Below are 18,351 nucleotides of genomic sequence, written 5' to 3' on the forward strand. Positions count from 1 at the left end.
TGCGAACCGATATCTAGGGTTGAGGTCATCCCTTTCAGGGCCCTAGATTCTTGGCACCAGTGTCGGTCTCTTGCATGGCTCTGCGGTCCTGGCACGGAAAGCTATGTACAAGAACTGACGTCAGCGCGCGATGGCGGCGTCTAAATACTCCGACGACGTCATCCCGTCGATCACGACGCCAATGACGGACGCGGAGCCGCAGACAACGCCTAACGACACGCAAGGGTCTTGCTGACGAAAAATCTTTTCGGATCCAGCCTGACACCTGGGGATATTCGAAGGTGAGGAATCTAACTAACTAATGTTTCTTACAGATATATCGTTACCGAAGGTAAGTAACTTGTTCGACAGTTGGTATGAGGAACTGGCAGATGCCAGTGGGTTATACACCTCACCTGACACTGGGTTGGTCTCTCCTCTTACAGTGGCTATGGAGAAGGGAGCCTCTTTTGCTATGGTGATGAGTAGGGCGGCTAAGGTGCTGGACCCTCAGCTTCCCACAGTGGCAGTCAAGAAGAAAGTCTTGACGTTGGTGCTTCAGCTGGGAGTCGCCCTGACCGAACCCTTACTCCCCTTTAATGAAACCCTTACCAACGTCCTACTCTGGGCCTGTTGCAAGCCCTGCATAGGGGCTCCTTTGCCTAGGAAATATTGCCCATCGCCCCACTCCTGAGGACCCCAGTTTCCGTACTGAGCAGCCTACACCACTGAGCTTGGTGGTTCAAGCCTCCACCTCTAGGATTAATCACTGGCTTTTCAGGGGATGTCCAAGCCTCGCTTATAGACATGCCCTTTGATGGATCTCGTCTTTTTGGACAGAAGGAAGGCTTATCACTACAGCGCTAGAAGGACAGCAGAGCTACAGTCAAGTCCTTGCGCTCGCCTCTGGCCCCTTGTCATCCCCAGTCCACCTCCTGCTCCTTTCGTGGCCATTGAATGGGACCCTAACCCAGTCCATACCCTCTCAGTCACTGCGACCAACAAGCTTCCTAGCTTTTTCATTGCCTAGGCCAGAGGTTGGGCCAGTCCACAACCACCCTTGGGTGGAAAGAGCCTTGGTTACCTCTGTTCACCACTACAGAGAACGCTCAAAATCTGCAGTTTTGCGCACCGGAGTTTCCAAGGCGGCTTTCGCGCAGGGATGATTTTTATCTTAAATGGAGATCTGGCTTCCTGTACCCCTTTCCACCTATACCACTCCTGCCCAGAATTCTCAACAAGATCAGGAATGACCGGGCACAAGTTATTATTGTGGCTCCATATTGGGCAAGGAGAGTCTGGTATCCCGAACTGTTGAGCATGACCATCAGTCCTCCGATCAGTCTGCCTCCATAAAAGAGATGAGGACTCTCCACCTGAACCTGTCTACTCTGTCTTCTTGCATGGAGATTGAGTGGCGATAGTTGACAGCTTTCGACCTTCCTACCAAAGTCTGCAATGTTACCTTGGCAGCCAAGCGTCCGTCCATCAAGACAGTATAAGCCTTTAGTTGGGGAAAATTTGTGGCATGGTGTACAGAAATTAAACAACAAAAGAGTGTATGCGAAGAAAGAACAGAAAAAATTCCAATAAAAGAACTCTTAGTGTATTTATGTGCCCTGCACAAATTAATCTGATATGTATAAAGAACCCTCACTCACAAACCTGGTTGCTGACATGCATCATCATAGGGTTCCACCAGAGGTGCCTACTGCACCTCTGGTTTGCTTCAACGCTTTTTTTAAACGGAGCGCAAATATCAGACCAGAAAAGAAAATTTAAGTGTGGTGAGTGCACAAAATAATAGTGTGAATTAAAAAGTACGCCGGGTTCGTCCAAAAATAGTTTATTTCTCAAAGGTGTTTTTTATTGAGGTATAGAACAAGAAAAAAAAAAAACCCATACGCGGCAATCCCGCAACAATTCCCACGCAGGGGAGATGCACAAATTGAGGGGGGCCGCTATGACTAGCAAATGTCCAGCTGTCCGGCCCAGCTAAGCTACAAGTCTGAAGGAAAAGAAGAGGGTCCAAGTCCAGGCCTCCCATACAGAGGTAATACGGACTGAATTCCGCCCACCAAAAATGTACAGCAGCAGTCCAGTTACCGGGGCCGGACCAGCCAATCCCATTACTTCAGGCTCTCCCCTCTTGCTGTGTAGGACTGGCACAGTAACCCAAAAGAACTAAAATGAAAACAGGGAAAAAGCCCCCAACTCCCCCAACAACCCCCCACCCTACCCTCCAGTGGTGGCAGCACACAATCACAATTCAGCAATAATCCAATAATATTCATACTTGGAACAGATGGAGGGCTCGGACCGAGGGCGGGCACACAGCAGCTGGTAGCCCTCTAGACAGAAAGCGCACCAAGGGCCCCCAACGGAAAATTAAATTTTTGAAGTCCCCCAGAAATATGTCCGCCATTCGCTCCATGCTCAACAACCTCCACAATCTCGCACGCCACAAAGAAGTCGCCGGGGCTTCCCTCTTTTTCCAGGCCGCCGCCAGAGTGGTTTTAGCCGCCCCTATGCAAAGCCAAAAGATCTTTTTGTCCGCTCGTGTCTGATGTTCGAGAAATGGGTCCCGAAGGCCCAACAGCACATGCTCCAGGGAATCCCTTATCGGGTATCCCAAGATATCCTTAATATGGGACAAGATCTCTTCCCAATAGGGGCGGATGACCGGGCAGTCCCACCAAATATGGCGGAAGTCCCCCAACAAGCCACAGCCCCTCCAACATCTGTCCGAGGAGTTGGGGAAGATGTGATGGAGCTTGGCGGGGGGGAGGTACCAATCCATCATAGTTTTAATATGCGCCTCCCGAAGTTCCATCGAGTGGTTGTGTTTGGCCAGGTCCCGCCACAGATGGGACCACTCCGCATCCGTGATGTCACGCCCTAGGAGGTCCTCCCAATGACCCATATATCGGGGCCTAGGCGAGACAGCGGTGGTCAGGAGGTGGCTATAGATGAAAGAGATGGCCCCGCACATGGTCGAGGTTTGGGAAAGAAAGGCCTCAAAGGGGGTGAGCGGCCGAGTCGCCGCATCCCGAACCGACGGAGACAGGGCCCAGTGTAGCAATTTGGCGTGGTGGAACCGCTCCGTCTCGGCAATCCCATAGTCCCGCCCACAATTCGGGAAAGTCAGCGGGGCATAGCCGTGGAACAGATGCGTGAGGGCTAAGCAGCCTCCCTCCCTCCAGGCATCGAAAGGGCCCTCCCGAAGCGCAGGCGGAAAGGCCGGGTTGAAATGTATGGGAGTGAAGGGCGATGGGAAAGTAGTCCATCGCTCGTCTCCTGAAACCGAATCCCAGACCTTAAGGGCGGTGCCGGTAGGGGTGCTAATGTAAGCATTCTTGGGCCTATCCCCCTTAGGCTTCCACACCAGGTCCCAGATCGTGCGACCCGCCACACTCCTATCCATGTGGAGCCAATGCTTCTCCGAAAGGGGTGGGATCCACTCCACGAACACCCTCAGTTGCGCTGCCTTATAGTAGAGATGCAGGTCAGGGAGGCCCACCCCCCCTCCGCCCGCGGTCGCCGGAGAGTGGCAAAGGAAAATCGAGCCCGGCCCCCCTGCCACACGAAGCGAAGCATGAGAGTCTTTATGCGGCAAAAGAAATCCCCGTCTAGAACAATAGGGAGAGCCTGGAATAAATATAAGAGCTTCGGGAGGAGCGTCATCTTAATCGCATGGATCCTGCCCAGCCAGGAGATAAACAACGGCTTCCATAGCTGCAAATCAGTTTGGATAGTCGCCAGGAGCGGGGGAAATTGGCTGAGTACAGCTTACTTACCTTGGGGGTCAAGCGAACCCCTAGATACAATAGGGAAGATTGGGACCACGGTAGGGGCGAGAGTGGTCGGAGACGGTCCACCTCCGCCGACGAGAGCGTGAGATTGAGGATATAAGATTTGCCGTAATTGACCCGAAACCCCGCCACCTCCTCAAAGTGCGCCAGGGCCCTCTGCACATGGGGGATGGAGTGCGCCGCATCCGCAAGGGAGAGGAGGACATCGTCCGCAAACAAAGAAATCTTGTGCTGCTCCCCCGTGAAGGGCAGTCCCCGTATATCCGGGTGTTCCCGGATTGCCAGTGCTAGGGGCTCAATACTCAGGGCGAACAACAAGGGGGAGAGGGGGCAACCCTGCCGTGTACCCCGCGAATGCGAGAAGGGGTACAAGTACCCATTCACCGCGACTCTAGGCTGGGGGCCGCTATAGTTGGCTTTAAGCATGGTCAAGAACCTGTCAGAGAATCCAAAGGCTTGAAGAGTCCGGAACAGGAACTGCCAGTCCACCCGGTCGAATGCCTTCTCGGCATCCAGGCCAATCAATACCGCCGGAATGTTAAACCGGTTGGCCTTCTCAATAAGGTGGACCACCCTTCTAGTGTTATCATGAGTTTGCCGCCCCTTGATGAAGCCCGATTGGTCAGGGTGAATTAACGCCGGCATCAGGTCTTGTAAGCGCGACGCTAGAATTGAAGAGTAAAGTTTAGCATCGATGTTGAGAAGGGCTATCGACCTGAACGACGAACAAACAGAGGGATCTTTGCCAGGTTTGGGGATCACTGAGATGACCGCTTCCGCCATGGAGACCGAGGACACCCCCGAGTCGGCCATTTCATTATACAGGCGAACCAGGAACTCACAGATGTCCACAGCAAAGGACTGATAGAAAAGGGCCGTGAACCCGTCCGCACCAGGCGCCTTGTGGGGCTCCAGAGATTTAATGGCACCCAACACTTCCTCCCTAGTAATGGGGGCAGAGAGCAGGTCATTCCATTCAGTAGAAACGCGAGGGAGCGGAAGAGCGCGTAGATAGTCCTCTTGGGCAGCGGGGTCCAGGGCGTCCCCCGAGTACAATGTCGCATAGAAGTCCCCGAAGAGTTCTGCTTTGGTCGCGTCGTTGTGCTGCAGCAAGCCGGCGGCGTCCCTTACGCCCCCTATGTACTCCTTCTCCCGTTTATGGCGTAGTTGGCGGGCTAAGTGCCTCCCCACCTTATTCCCCTGGGAGTAAGAGAGATGGCGGAGCTTCAGGAGAGTGAATTCTGCCCTGTTATTATAGTGGGCCCGGAGCTTGCCCCTGAGAGCAGTAAGGGAGCGCAACATTTGCCTGGATGGATTGGCCTTATGCGCCTGCCCCAGCGTTGAGAGCTCCCGCTCCAGCGCTTCCCGTTCCGCCCTCCGCAGCCTATTGAGCGCTGCATTAAGGGCCAAGCAGCTACCCCGAACCGACGCCTTAAAGGCGTCCCAGGTAGTGAAGATCGAAGTGTCCTGCACCGGGTTGAGCTCAAAGATTTCCCGAATCGCCTTATGAAGTTCTTTGCAGGAAGACTCGTCCCGCACCAGGGACGCCAGAAAATACCATCTTCGCGGCGCAGTCCCCTCCGAAGCCCACTGGAGGCCCAGCGCCAACAGGCTATGATCAGAGACTGAGAGGGGAAAAATCTTAGCTTCCCTCAGAGACCCCTGGAGGGACTGGCTATAAAAAACATGGTCGAGTCGGGAGTAAGAGTGGTGCACATGAGAAAAGAAGGTGTAATCACGAGAGAGGGGGTGCAGAGAACGCCACCCGTCCAACAGACCCAGCTCCTCAAGCCGCTGACGTGTCTCCTCAGAAAAGAGGCCGGTCTCGGCTCTCCGCTGGTGAGAACAGTCCAAGTCCCTATCCCAGACCAAATTGAAATCGCCCATTATGAAGAGGCCCCCTCCATAAAGTCCTCCACCGAGCGCAACAAGTCCAGGAGAAACCTATTTTGCCCAGCGTTAGGGGCATACAACACCAGGAACGTGCAAGTCCTGCCGAGGATTACTCCTTTAACAATGAGCCATCTGCCCTCCTTATCGCCACGCACCCCCAGAGGCTGAAACTGAAGGGTCGAACGGAACATCAGGGCCACTCCCCTGTGTTTCGACGCCACCGAAGACCTATTAATAAGGGGGAATTGCCTATGTTTGAGGCGAGACTCGTCCCTCCGGGACAGGTGGGTCTCCTGAAGCCCCACCACATCCAGGTGGTGATCCAGGATGTATTTCCAGACCTTCTGGCGTTTCTGGGGAGAGTTCAGCCACTTCACATTCCAAGTACCTAGGGTAACAGGCATCCTACATAACTCTCCTCCCCCTTCTCCGCCAGAGCCCCCCACTCACACCGCAGCTCCCTCACCCGTCCCCCAGCGTGATCTAAACTCCCCCCCCCCCCCCCCCCCCAGCGAGGGTCAGCAGCGCACCCCAGTACAGCAGCCCCCGACTTACAGCGCATGGAGACTCCAGGTCGCATCCCAAGCCGTCGTGCGTCTCCTCAGTCCCATCAACCATATGTCGCCTCGCGCCCTGCCATATCAAATAGAGCGAAGACCCTAGCCAATTCAGCCCTCCACCCCCCCGCCCGGACTCAGATACCCTACAGGCACTCACCTCAGGTCCTCCCTCCATCCCCCGCGGAACAACCCACCCACACACAGCCCGCACACACCACCCCCAGCCGCCACCACCGGTCCCTCCCCTCCCCAACCCCAACCTTCCCCCTCCCCAACCCCCCCTCCCTCTCCCAGGAACACCCCAACTAGGACCCCACCGAAGACAAAAAAGGAGAAAAAAAGCCAGCAACCCCAACCCCCGGACCACTGTGGTTATCCCCCAAGTCCATGGAGCGGGGTCCCCGATCTCACCCCTCCAGTGAACAGGCCCAGGGTGTCTCCCCACAGAGTACATCAAGTCCCAGTGGTACCTGAAAGGAGGGTGGCCCTCCGGCGTCAAGCAAGTAGAGGCCTCCCAAGGGGCTAGGCAGCCAAAGAAGAGTCCTGCAAGGCAGCCTCCATCACAGTCGCCACCGAAGCAACCGCAGCACCACGCTCCTGTATGCTGGCCTCAGGGTCCGGCCGACCCGAAGCGGAAGGGCGCCCCACACTCTGCCAGGAGGAGGAGCGTCGACGTGGCCCCGCCGGAGAGCCCCCAGCCCCCAGCGGGGGGGACCCGTCATCCAGTCCCAGGAGATCCTTGGCAGCCTGCAGAGAGCGGACCTGAACCAGCCCGCTCCGCCACCGGAAAATAAGCCGGAACGGGTGGCCCCACGAGTAGGAGACATTCTGGTCCCGCAAGAAGGATGTCACGAGACGGAAGTCACGTCGCTTCTGTAGCGTCGACGCCGCCAGATCCTGAAACAGCTGGGGATGGTGATCCCGGTACAGCAGCGATGGAATCCCACGCGCCTTCCGAAGAATGCGCTCTTTAAGCTGGTAATCATGGACGCAGACCAGGATGTCGGGGGGAGGAGCCCCCGTCCTTCTCGGCAACCCCACGCGATGTACCCTGTCCATCCGGACTTCGCGGGTATCGTCCTCTCCCAAGATCTGCAAGAACAGGCCCTCCACATAGCCCCGCAGGTCCCCAGCCTCTCCATCCCACGGCACCGCTCGAATGCGAATATTGTTCCGTCGGGACCTGTTTTCTAAGTCCTCCGCGTGGGCCTGGAGGTCCAGGTTCTGCTCCGTGAGCCGAAGAACATCCTGTTGGAGTTGATGGACGTCGCCGACGAGTCCCAAGTCATGCTCTTCCAGGGTTGCCACCCTCTCCCCAATACCATCCACATCCTGGCGCACCTCCCGGAGGTCAGAAGCCAGCTGGGAGCGGAGGCTGGTGATATCCTCCTTGATGGCGTTGAATAGCTCAAGCATAAAGGTCTTGGTGACAGGCGCTTCATCATCATTTTGCCTGGGAGGGGCACTAGTGCCAGGTGGCGTCGAAGGGGCGGCACCCCGCTGCGGACCGTCCCTACCGGGCCTGCCCCCCCGGGTCTTGTTGGACATCGTGTTCAGTTCAAGGATAACTCGGCGTAACACGCTGCCAGGCCAGACGTCTCCACCACCGGTGCGGCCCCCACTGCGCGTCCCAACAATCGTGAATAGCCGGTCTCCAGGCAGGCCCCTCTTCCCAGTCCGTGCCAATCGTGGGGAATGGGCAGACACAGGCAGGCGCTCACCAGGTCGGAGGGCCCAGCTATGGGGCAGCGCACCCTGCTGCAGGACGGTTCCACACACGCCTCTGCCCTCTCAGCCTCTTCCGCCCTCTCCTCAGCCGGGGACACACAACCAGCTCATCTGGTTCAGGGGGGAGCCCTCCGCTCCACGGCTCCCCCGGCAGTCCGAGCAGGCCGAAGCAGGCCTCACACAGCTCGGGGGCAAGGAAAGTACGGCCCCCCGAGCACCCACGCGGTGCGGCAGCTGGCCACTACTCTGCTTCCACCTCGTCAGTCCAGCCACGTCTCAGCGGGGTCCCGCCTGCAAGACTGCAGGCCCCCCGGCACCACCACGGGCGGAGCACGCTCCCAGCTCCTACGGCCCAGGCCTCCACAAGTGCCCCCCAGTCGTGTCCTCCAAGGGCCGTAGCGCCTCCAAGGTCGCAGTTGCTCACCGCCTCTCAGGAGCCCGGAGGGGTCCGAGCGTCACCCCGCATGCCGCGTCACCTGGGCGGCCCGGTGAACTCGGCCTCCAGCTCCTCAGCGCTCCGGTCCGGGGACCCCCGCAGGCCCTTCACCTCTGCCTGAGCGGGGGCTAAAAGCTCCCAAGCGGCCACTGCCGAGTCCTCCCGCAGGTCAGGGGCGCGCGGACCACACACACCGGATGTCCCCGCAACGCCGCCTCCACCGACTCAATGCTCCGCCCCCGATGGGAGGCCGGGCTCTCCACAGCTCCAGCCCCGTCTCTCAAGAGAGTCACCGGCTTCTTCGCCAGCCATGCCGCAGGCAGGACGGGGCAGCAAGCACCACGGCGGGGGCCGCCGGCGACCCCAAACTCCTTCCGCTGCCGCAGGGGACCAAGCGACACACCAGGCAGGTCTCAGGGGTCCTCGGGAGACCGCTATGACAAAGCTATGCAGAACTGGCGCCGGAGGGACCGGAGAAAGCGTCCTATCTCGCCGCCATCTTGACTCCGCCCCCCAAAAAACAGTTTTAATGGCGACGAGCCTGGCACTATTTAAAAACAGGTGTACAAAAGGATAATTCCAACTGACATAAATTGGTCAGGTATATCCTATTTGCATGTTAGATTGGTCGACATGTTTCAGCTTCTAGACGTCATTGCATGAAGCTTTCTTCAGGACCTATTCAATGCACAAATCACCTTGGCGGTATAAGCTCGCTAAGGCTTACCCTAACCTCAGGTGAAAGACAAGACCAAATTAACTCACGGTTTTGCAGAGGCCTTCGAGAAGTGCCCAAAAGCCTTGAAATGTCTGTAAAAAAACAACATAAATGTGTAGTACATGTATATATTATTAATACCAGATCATTGTTTAGTATATACATCTCGAAAGCAGAAGAGATGTCAAAAGGCACATATACAAATTATTACGAAATTATTGAGCTAAAACAAACAGTGACATAATTCCATGTCTCACTGTCTTTCGATTGAATCAAAACAAGAAAAAACAAACATTATATGTTGATCTCATTGAATCCATCTGTAGAAACAAATATATCAATCGTTTCTATCGTTAATCAAGTATCAGGTGACAAAAAGAGTTTACTAAAACCCATACGCTGGCACACCAACTGTGTAGAGAAAGTGCCATTGAAAATGGTACATACTCCCACGTCGGAGATCAACAAAAATGGAAGAACAAACAGGGCTTACGTGTATTTGAGAATGAATACGCTCCTTAGGCCTACGGATGGGTGACGGGACTACAAAACAGCTGCAATTTGAAGAAAAACGGGGAGATAACTCATAAGTTCATCATCCCGCTACTTCATATTCAAAAGAAGGACCGCTACAGAAACGGCAAGATTTCAAGCGGTACTTACTTCGTCCAAGTCCCCTGCCAGGTAGATCCACCTATGAATTCCCACCGTGCCCGGAGTCATTCTCGGACCGAAATGTCCGTGTTTAAATAAAGAGAAGCAGCACAATGGCGGGAATTCTCCACCGATCTCGGCGAACAGCTCCAAAGGTCATGTGACCGGCATTGATACTGAACGTCAAAATCGAGAAGGGACTAATCTCCCCGTCTCAAGACTAGAGCTAGAATGCCAACCTTTACATTCTGCCGCCTAATGTCAAACTTTATTTATAACCTTGCACATGCATTTGCCGGTTGAAAACAAAATTTGTTGGAACAAGCGTAACCACTTCATAAATCATCATGGGGAATGCAAAATGAACCGCTAACTGGAGTGAGCCTGAGCCAAACGCTAATAGGAATCTCAATAGCGTCATAACGGGACAGGAACACTTGACAATGTTAAAAATCAGAAATATCAAAAGAAGGGTTATTTAGAGAAAAGAGTGGGGTATATACCTCTTACATGTGTGACTACCTACAATATTGCATCGAATGCCATTTCTAAGTCTATCAAAAAAAATTGGGGGATCCTTGTGAGCAATAACTTAAAATGGGAGAAACCTCTTTTCTCATCGAAAAAGCCAAAAGTATCAAGGATTCCTTGGTCCATACAAGACCTAGAAATATTAAGAGTGAGGGTGATTCTTCTGTCCTCAATGCTTGGGGTCTCCCACCAGTTTCGGGATATTTTCCGTGTGGGTCATGTAGTGTTTGCCATCTGACTGCACCCACTAAGACATTAGCTTTGGAAAATAACAAAATTTGGACACAACGGGGTCATACGAATTGTAACACTTCTGATGTGGTGTACTTGATCACCTGTCCGTGTCATTTGAATTATGTAGGGATGACCACACGTAAGATTAAACAGCGTATTGGTGAGCATCGCAGTAACATTCGTTGTAAAAAAAAACACAACGAAACTGACTGAACATTTCTTGCGTTTTAATCACACTGTGGATGATCTACACTGGACGATTATTGTGCAAATTAAATCAGGGCCCAATTCACCCAATTTGCTTTTTGAAAAAGAACAGCGATGGATTTATCGCATGTCGACACATCTGGTGGGGCTAAACGAAAATATTCCGTGGGGAACAGTTATGAGGCGCAGCAACTAGGGTTCCTGCTTCGACTATATGCCCCCCTTTCTGTTACATTTCCGAAATGGTAGTGATTACCTTCTATGCACGTATATACTACCCTTTCGTGTAAAAACACCAATACTGATTTAATTGGTCCCCACTCTTTTCTCTAAATAACCCTTCTTTTGATATTTCTGATTTTTAACATTGTCAAGTGTTCATGTCCCGTTATGACGCTATTGAGATTCCTATTAGCGTTTGGCTCGGGCTAACACCGGTTAGCGGTTCATTTTGCATTCCCCATCTTGATTTATGAAGTGGTTACGCTTGTTCCAACAAATTTTGTTTTCAACCGGCAAATGCATGTGCAAGGTTATAAATAAAGTTTGACATTAGCCGGCAGAATGTAAAGGTTGGCATTCTAGCTCTAGTCTTGAGACGGGGAGGTTAGTCCCTTCTCGATTTTGACGTTCAGTATCAATGCCGGTCACATGACCTTTGGAGCTGTTCGCCGAGATCGGTGGAGAATTCCCGCCATTGGGCTGCTTCTCTTTATTTAAACACAGACATTTCGGTCCGAGAACGACTCCGGGCACGGTGGGAATTTATAGGTGGATCTACCTGGCAGGGGACTTGGACGAAGTAAGTACTGCTTGAAATCTTGCCGTTTCTGTAGCGGTCCTTCTTTTGAATATGAAGTAGCGGGATGACGAACTTATGAGTAATCTCCCCGTTTTTCTTCAAATTGCAGCTTTTTTGTAGTCCCGCCACCCATCCGTAGGCCTAAGGAGCGTATTCATTCTCAAATACACGTAAGCCCTGTTTGTTCTTCCATTTTTGTTGATCTCCGACGTGGGAATATGTACCATTTTCAATGGCGCTTTCGCTACACGGTTGGTGTGCCAGCGTATGGCTTTTAGTAAACTCTTTTTGTCACCTAATACTTGATTAACGATAGAAACGATTGATATATTCGTTTCTACTGATGGATTCAATGAGATCAACATACAATGTTTGTTTTTTCTTGTTTTGATTCTGTCCAAAGACAGTGAGACATGGAATTATGTCACTGTTTGTTTTAGCTCAATAATTTCGTAATAATTTGTATTTGTGCCTTTTGACATCTCTTCTACTTTCGAGATGTATATACTAAACAATGATCTGGTATTAATAATATATACATGTACTACACATTTATGTTGTTTTTTTACAGACATTTCAAGGCTTTTGGGCAATTCTCGAAGGCCTCTGCAAAACCGTGAGTTAATTCGGTCTTGTCTTTCACCTGAGGTTAGGGTAAGCCTTAGCGAGCTTATACCGCCAAGGTGATTTGTGCATTGAATAGGTCCTGAAGAAAGCTTCGTGCAATGACGTCTAGAAGCTGAAACATGTCGACCAATCTAACATGCAAATAGGATATACCTGACCAATTTATGTCAGTTGGAATTATCCTTTTGTACACCTGTTTTTAAATAGTGCCAGGCTCGTCGCCATTAAAACTGTTTTTGGACGAACCCTGCGTACATTTTAATTCACACTATTATTTTGTGCACTCACCACACTTAAATTTTCTTTTCTGGTCTGATATTTGCGCTCCGTTTTAAAAAAGCGTTGAAGCAAACCAGAGGTGCAGTAGGCACCTCTGGTGGAACCCTATGATGAAGCATGTCAGCAACCAGGTTGGTGAGTGAGGGTTCTTTATACATATCAGATTAATTTGTGTAGGGCACATAAATACACTAAGAGTTCCTATTTATTGGAATTTTTTCTGTTCTTTCTTCACATACACTCTTTTGTTGTTTAACTTATGATATAGGAGGATTAAGAGTGTGTCTCCAACCTCTCTCTCTTGTTGTTTGTATTGGTTATGGTGTACAGAAAGACAGATCGATCCTCTTTCTGACCCCTTTCTCAGGTTCTTTTCTTCAAAATTTTTCGAGCCCAGCAGGGTTCTATTCTGGGCACTCTCAAGGGCTATCTTTCTGCTTTTTCAGCTTTTCTGTGGTTTCCTGACCAGCCATCCCTCTTCAAATCCCCAATTGTAAATAGATTTTTGAAAGGTTTGAATCATTTGTTCCCATCTTCTTCTTTCATTATGCCTCAGTGGGTCCTCAGTCTTTTCCTCCCTTTCCTTACGTGTGCTCCTTTTCAGCCTTTGCACAATTTTCCTCTCTGGCTCCTTACCATTAAGACGCCCTTTCTCATGGCTATCAGATCTGCCCAGAGGGTCAGCGGGCTTCAGCCTTTGTCATCCAAGCCTCCATACTTGAACATCTAGCAAGACAACCTGGTGGTTTGTACAAGAGCTTCCTTTCCACTGAAAGTGGTCACTCCCTTTCACGTAGGCCAAACCATTACTCTTCCTATTTTTGCGCTCGCCCACATCTCTCTAAAGAAGAGGAGCAACTTTACCGTTTGCACTCAAAAAGATCATTGTCATTCTATCTTGACTGCGGGAAAGAGTTCCGGGTGGACGACCAACTGTTTGTGGGGTATGTCTGAGCGAAGAAGGGGAAATCTATGCAGAAGCAGACGATCTCCTGAGGGCTCGTTCTCTGTATTAAGATCTGCTATTCATTGATTAGGAAGCAATCTCCTGAGGGTTTACGTGTTCATTCCACCAGAGCCAAAGCTTCGACCACTGCGTTGGCGTGCAGAATTCCGATCCTGGACATCTGCCAGGCAGCAATGTGGGCTTCTCTGCACGTGTTTACCAAGCACTACTGCCTGGACAGTCAAGTCCATAGTAATTGGCACATTGGCCATTCAGTCCTGCAGGACTTTTTGGTATGAAATTGTTTTGCAAACCCACCTCTGGGAAGGAAGGTATTGTTTGGGTATCTATTCTAAGGTAAGGAAAGGAATCTGCGACTAGAAGCCCCTATCAGATTAACAAGTTACATACCTTCGGAAATGCCTTATCTAGTAGAGACTCCATCTAGCCACAGATACCTTACCGTCTCTACCCATCATCCCCGCTCTGTGAATACATTTCTAGGGACAGGTCTTCCACTTTCAGGGCGCTAGTTTTCCACACCAGTGCATAGTGCTCTTTGCGGCTCCACGCTTCTGCAGTGGAAAATCACGAAAAAAGCAAACTTCAGTGCACTGGAGTAGCGCCTATATAATCACGTTATCGCACATCATTACGTATGAATTGGTCCAATATATGTTTGTGATAGAAGCTAGGGTCTGTTCTTGCTGCCTGTTAAAATTGATGTTGAGTGATAATCATTAAAACTTGGAATTAAGTGATGAATTCCTTAAGGGGAAGCAAGAGATTTCCAATTTCAAATGAGTCCCATGGGACAACAGTTTGCGTAGCATTTATTGACCATTGTCCACGTGGGCATTTAGAGTTTTCCTTTTTTATTGAGATTAAGGGCTTGTTCCAGTCCAGCCTAGGCTGCTACTACTTCACAAGCAAGTAGAGTGCTTGTTCTGGATATCTGTCAGGCTACTACGTGGGCATCACTGCACACGCTCACAAAGCACTATTGCTTCTACAATCAAGTCTGTCGAGATCCGCATTGCGTCCGTTTGATACTGCAGAACATTTTAGTCTGAACCATTCTACTGACCCACCACCTTGAAAGGTTCTGTTTTGATATTTGTTCACAAGGCGAGGAATCCGCTGGTGGAAGTATCCATCAGAAGAGCAATTAACTTAACCTTTGGTGTGCCCCTTCTGGTGCATGCTCTATCCAACCGTAGGTTCTTCTCCAACCCTTGCTCCTCTGCATTGAATGGACTCTTTTTCCACCTACGAAGTTCCTGAACTTGAGACCTGCACATTGGCCAAGCCAGTTTGCGATTGGCTTTTCGTCTGAGGGCGCAGATAAGCCTTAGAGAGCAACTTACATCAGTAGCTGTGTGAAGATAATATGCAGTCCCGCTCGTCACTTCTTGCGTTGAAGGACGTTGGCGCGGATTCGCAAGATGCCACTTACCAATGCACAGGAGTACTGCTTATAAATTTCTGGATCCAGTCTGTCGCCTGGAAGGAATATTCACAAGGTGAGTAATCTGCGCTTAGAAAGAGTATCCATAGGAAAGAGCATCACCAAAGGTAAGTAACTTTTTTTCAGGCTTGGGCCTGTATCCAGGGATTGTGGCTCTGATGCTTCTTGGTCTCTTAGCTTTGTGCATTCTCCTCATCAACTACACACCAGGAGGCATATGCGAGCTCTACAATGGAGCCTAAAATCGCTGTGGGCCCTACATCAAGACCTCCTGTCCAACATTATCTAGGTTACAGAGGCGATTGCTCAAGATCTGCAGTGGTGACTTACCCATTGCTCCTAGTTATGCAGCAGACCAATTTTCCTTTCCCACCCAGTGTTGACAGTGGTGAAGGATGTATCGCTGCTGGGTTGGTAGGGGTCACCTGGGGAAGCTGTAAAACATATGGTGTCCATTGGAGGGCAGGCTCCACATTTGCCTACTCGAGCAGCATGCTATTCGTCTCGCCCTGAAGATCTTCCTGCCGACCATTAAAGGATGGTGCTCATTCTCACTGTCAACACCTCTGCCATTTGGTACTGTAAAAATCCTGACGAAGTGGGGTCTTTCTGTCTCTGCAAAGGGCTAGACCGCTAGATTATTTTTACGAACCCCAACTACCTGATGAGATCTCTGAATGCCAGAGTGAATTAACTGAGCAGATGTCTGCGTCGCAAGGTGGCTCACTGCATGTTACACTTGTGAGGATAACCCTGGCTAGATCTTTCTGCCACCTTGGAGTTTCCCCAAGAACACGGAGTAGCAGGTGCTTTCCAGCTGGAATGTAACAATGTACTCCTGTACGTCTTCACACCACAAGTTCTCCTGCTCCAAGTTCTGAAAAAGATCAAAAACAACTGGGTCCAATTTATTCTGGTGGTTCTTGATTAGGCCACAAGAGTGTGGTACCCAGATCTTCTGAGCATGAGCATATGGAAGACACCCCTCCATGAAATCAATCTACTCTGGCTGGTGCACTCGTGATGTGCCTGTTACAATGACCCTCTTACAGGCGTAGCTGTCAGTCCTCCTATTTGTTGGTTTTGTCTTTAGAACAGCAAAGTCCACTGGGCACTGTAAAAGGTTATTTGTCTACCATTTCAGACTTTCAAAATTAGCTGGACGGTCCTTATTTCAATCACTTGTGATGTGGTTTATTAAAGTTTAATTAAAGGTTCTCAAGTGTGAGCTTTTCTAGCTTATGCATAGGTACTTGCTGCACCTCCTGATCTTGAAGATTGTTTGCCTCATTGCAATTATGACAGTTTGTTGCTTTAATGACCTGCAGAGACTGTTAACCCCTTCGCTGCTAGGCCTTTTCCCCTCCTGTGCTAAGCCCTTTTTGGGCTATTTGAGGTAGTGCGCGCTTAGGCCCCTGTAACTTTTTGACCACATTAGGTATCCACGCCAAATTTGCGTCCTTTTCTTCCAACATCTTGGGGATTCTAAAGGTACCCAGGGTTTGTGGATTCTCCTAGAGGGGTCACAGAAATTAGTCAAAATACAGCAATTTTTTTTTTTTTTGTGAAAAATGTGAAAAACGGGCTGCAAATGAAAGCTTCTGGGTTTTTCTCTGCAAATGGTATCAAAAAAGGGTTTGTGGGGCTGAAATCACAATTTCTCCAGCTTTTAGGGAATGACAGACTTTTGTTAGAAAACCAACATTTTTTACACAGTTTTGGCATTTTTCTGGGACATACCCTATTTTTGCTATTTTTTGTGCTTTCAACCTCCTTCCAGTTAACGGTAGAAAAGGGTAACAAAGCAATAATGGATCCTGGAAAGCTATACATTTTTGAAAAGTAGACAAAATTCTGAATTCAGCAAGGGGTCATTTGCGTAGATCCATCAAGGTTTCTTTATAGAAATTTACAGGCAAATATAGGAGAAATTAAAAATTTGTTGAAAAAAGCAGCCTCTTGAGTCAACGTTTTTACCTGTAACTTCTTCGAATTATGACATCTCTTTAAAAGCAATGTACCGTTACATCCGGTAGACCTTCCTGGTTGTGTGGACATATAGGACTTGTAGGTTCATCAAGAGCCCAACGAACCCAGAGTAGAAAAATGAGCAGCATTTTGTAATGTTTTTTTTTTTTGGTCCGGGTATATAGCAATTATTGTGGGAAAATGTATACTTGGAAAAATCGGTATGAAAGTCACCTATGTATTTCTGAAATGGGAACAAATTACAGAGTTCAGAAACAGTGCATATTTGCACATTTTCGAAATTGGGAATACTCATATTTGCATGACAATTATTGGTCATTTTTCAAAATGACTTTTTTTTTACACAATGTCTTTCATTTGGAAGGGAGAAATGCATCAAAAATCAACAGGTAATAACAGTTGCTTTACAAATTTGAACTACCCTAAGTCTCCCGAGAAAAATGGTACCTCACTTGTGTGGGTAGGCATAGTGCCCACGACAGGAAGTGGCTCAAAACCTAAGGTGAACACACCACATTTTCACACTGAAAATTTACACTTTTTTTGCAAAGAGTCTAGCTGTAGTTTTTGAACCCTAGCCCTGCCGGCACCTAGGGAAACCTAGCAAACCTATACATTTTTGAAAACTAGACACCCAGGGGAATCCAGGATGGGGTGACTTGACTGCCTCCCACCATGGTCTGTTACCCAGAATCCCTTGCAAACGTAAAAAATTGAAAAAAAAACCACATTTTCCCCACATTTCTGTGATGGAAAGTTCTGGAATCTGCGTGGATCCACAAATTTCCACCCACCCCGCGTTCCCCAAAGTCCTACGAGAAAAATGGTACCTCACTTGTGCGGGTCGGCCTAGTGCCCGCGACAGGAAACGGCGCAAAACGCAACGTGGTTTTGGAGTGAAAAATGACCCTTTTTTTGGCAAAGTGACTAGCTGTAGATTTTGTACCCTAGCCCTGCCGGCACCTAGGGAAACCTAGCAAACCTATACATTTCTGAAAACTAGACACCCAGGGGAATCCAGGATGGGGTGACTTGACTGCCTCCCACCATGGTCTGTTACCCAGAATCCCTTGCAAACGTAAAAAATTGACAAAAAAAACACATTTTCCCCACATTTCTGTGATGGAAAGTTCTGGAATCTGCGTGGATCCACAAATTTCCACCCACCCCGCGTTCCCCAAAGTCCTACGAGAAAAATGGTACCTCACTTGTGCGGGTCGGCCTAGTGCCCGCGACAGGAAACGGCGCAAAACGCAACGTGGTTTTGGAGTGAAAAATGACCCTTTTTTTGGCAAAGTGACTAGCTGTAGATTTTGTACCCTAGCCCTGCCGGCACCTAGGGAAACCTAGCAAACCTATACATTTCTGAAAACTAGACACCCAGGGGAATCCAGGATGGGGTGACTTGACTGCCTCCCACCATGGTCTGTTACCCAGAATCCCTTGCAAACGTAAAAAATTGAAAAAAAAACCACATTTTCCCCACAT

At 49.9% G+C, this 18,351-nt stretch overlaps 1 protein-coding gene across 1 annotated transcript in view; it reads left to right on the forward strand.

Moving 5' to 3' along the window:
- SMCHD1 (structural maintenance of chromosomes flexible hinge domain containing 1) overlaps positions 1-18,351 on the forward strand; it is a 1,955,900-nt gene that overhangs the window by 1,318,432 nt on the left and 619,117 nt on the right. The window lies entirely within an intron of this gene.

The sequence above is a fragment of the Triturus cristatus genome, chromosome 5_1 (genome assembly GCF_964204655.1).
Source record: "Triturus cristatus chromosome 5_1, aTriCri1.1, whole genome shotgun sequence".
Classification (NCBI taxonomy): domain Eukaryota; kingdom Metazoa; phylum Chordata; class Amphibia; order Caudata; family Salamandridae; genus Triturus; species Triturus cristatus.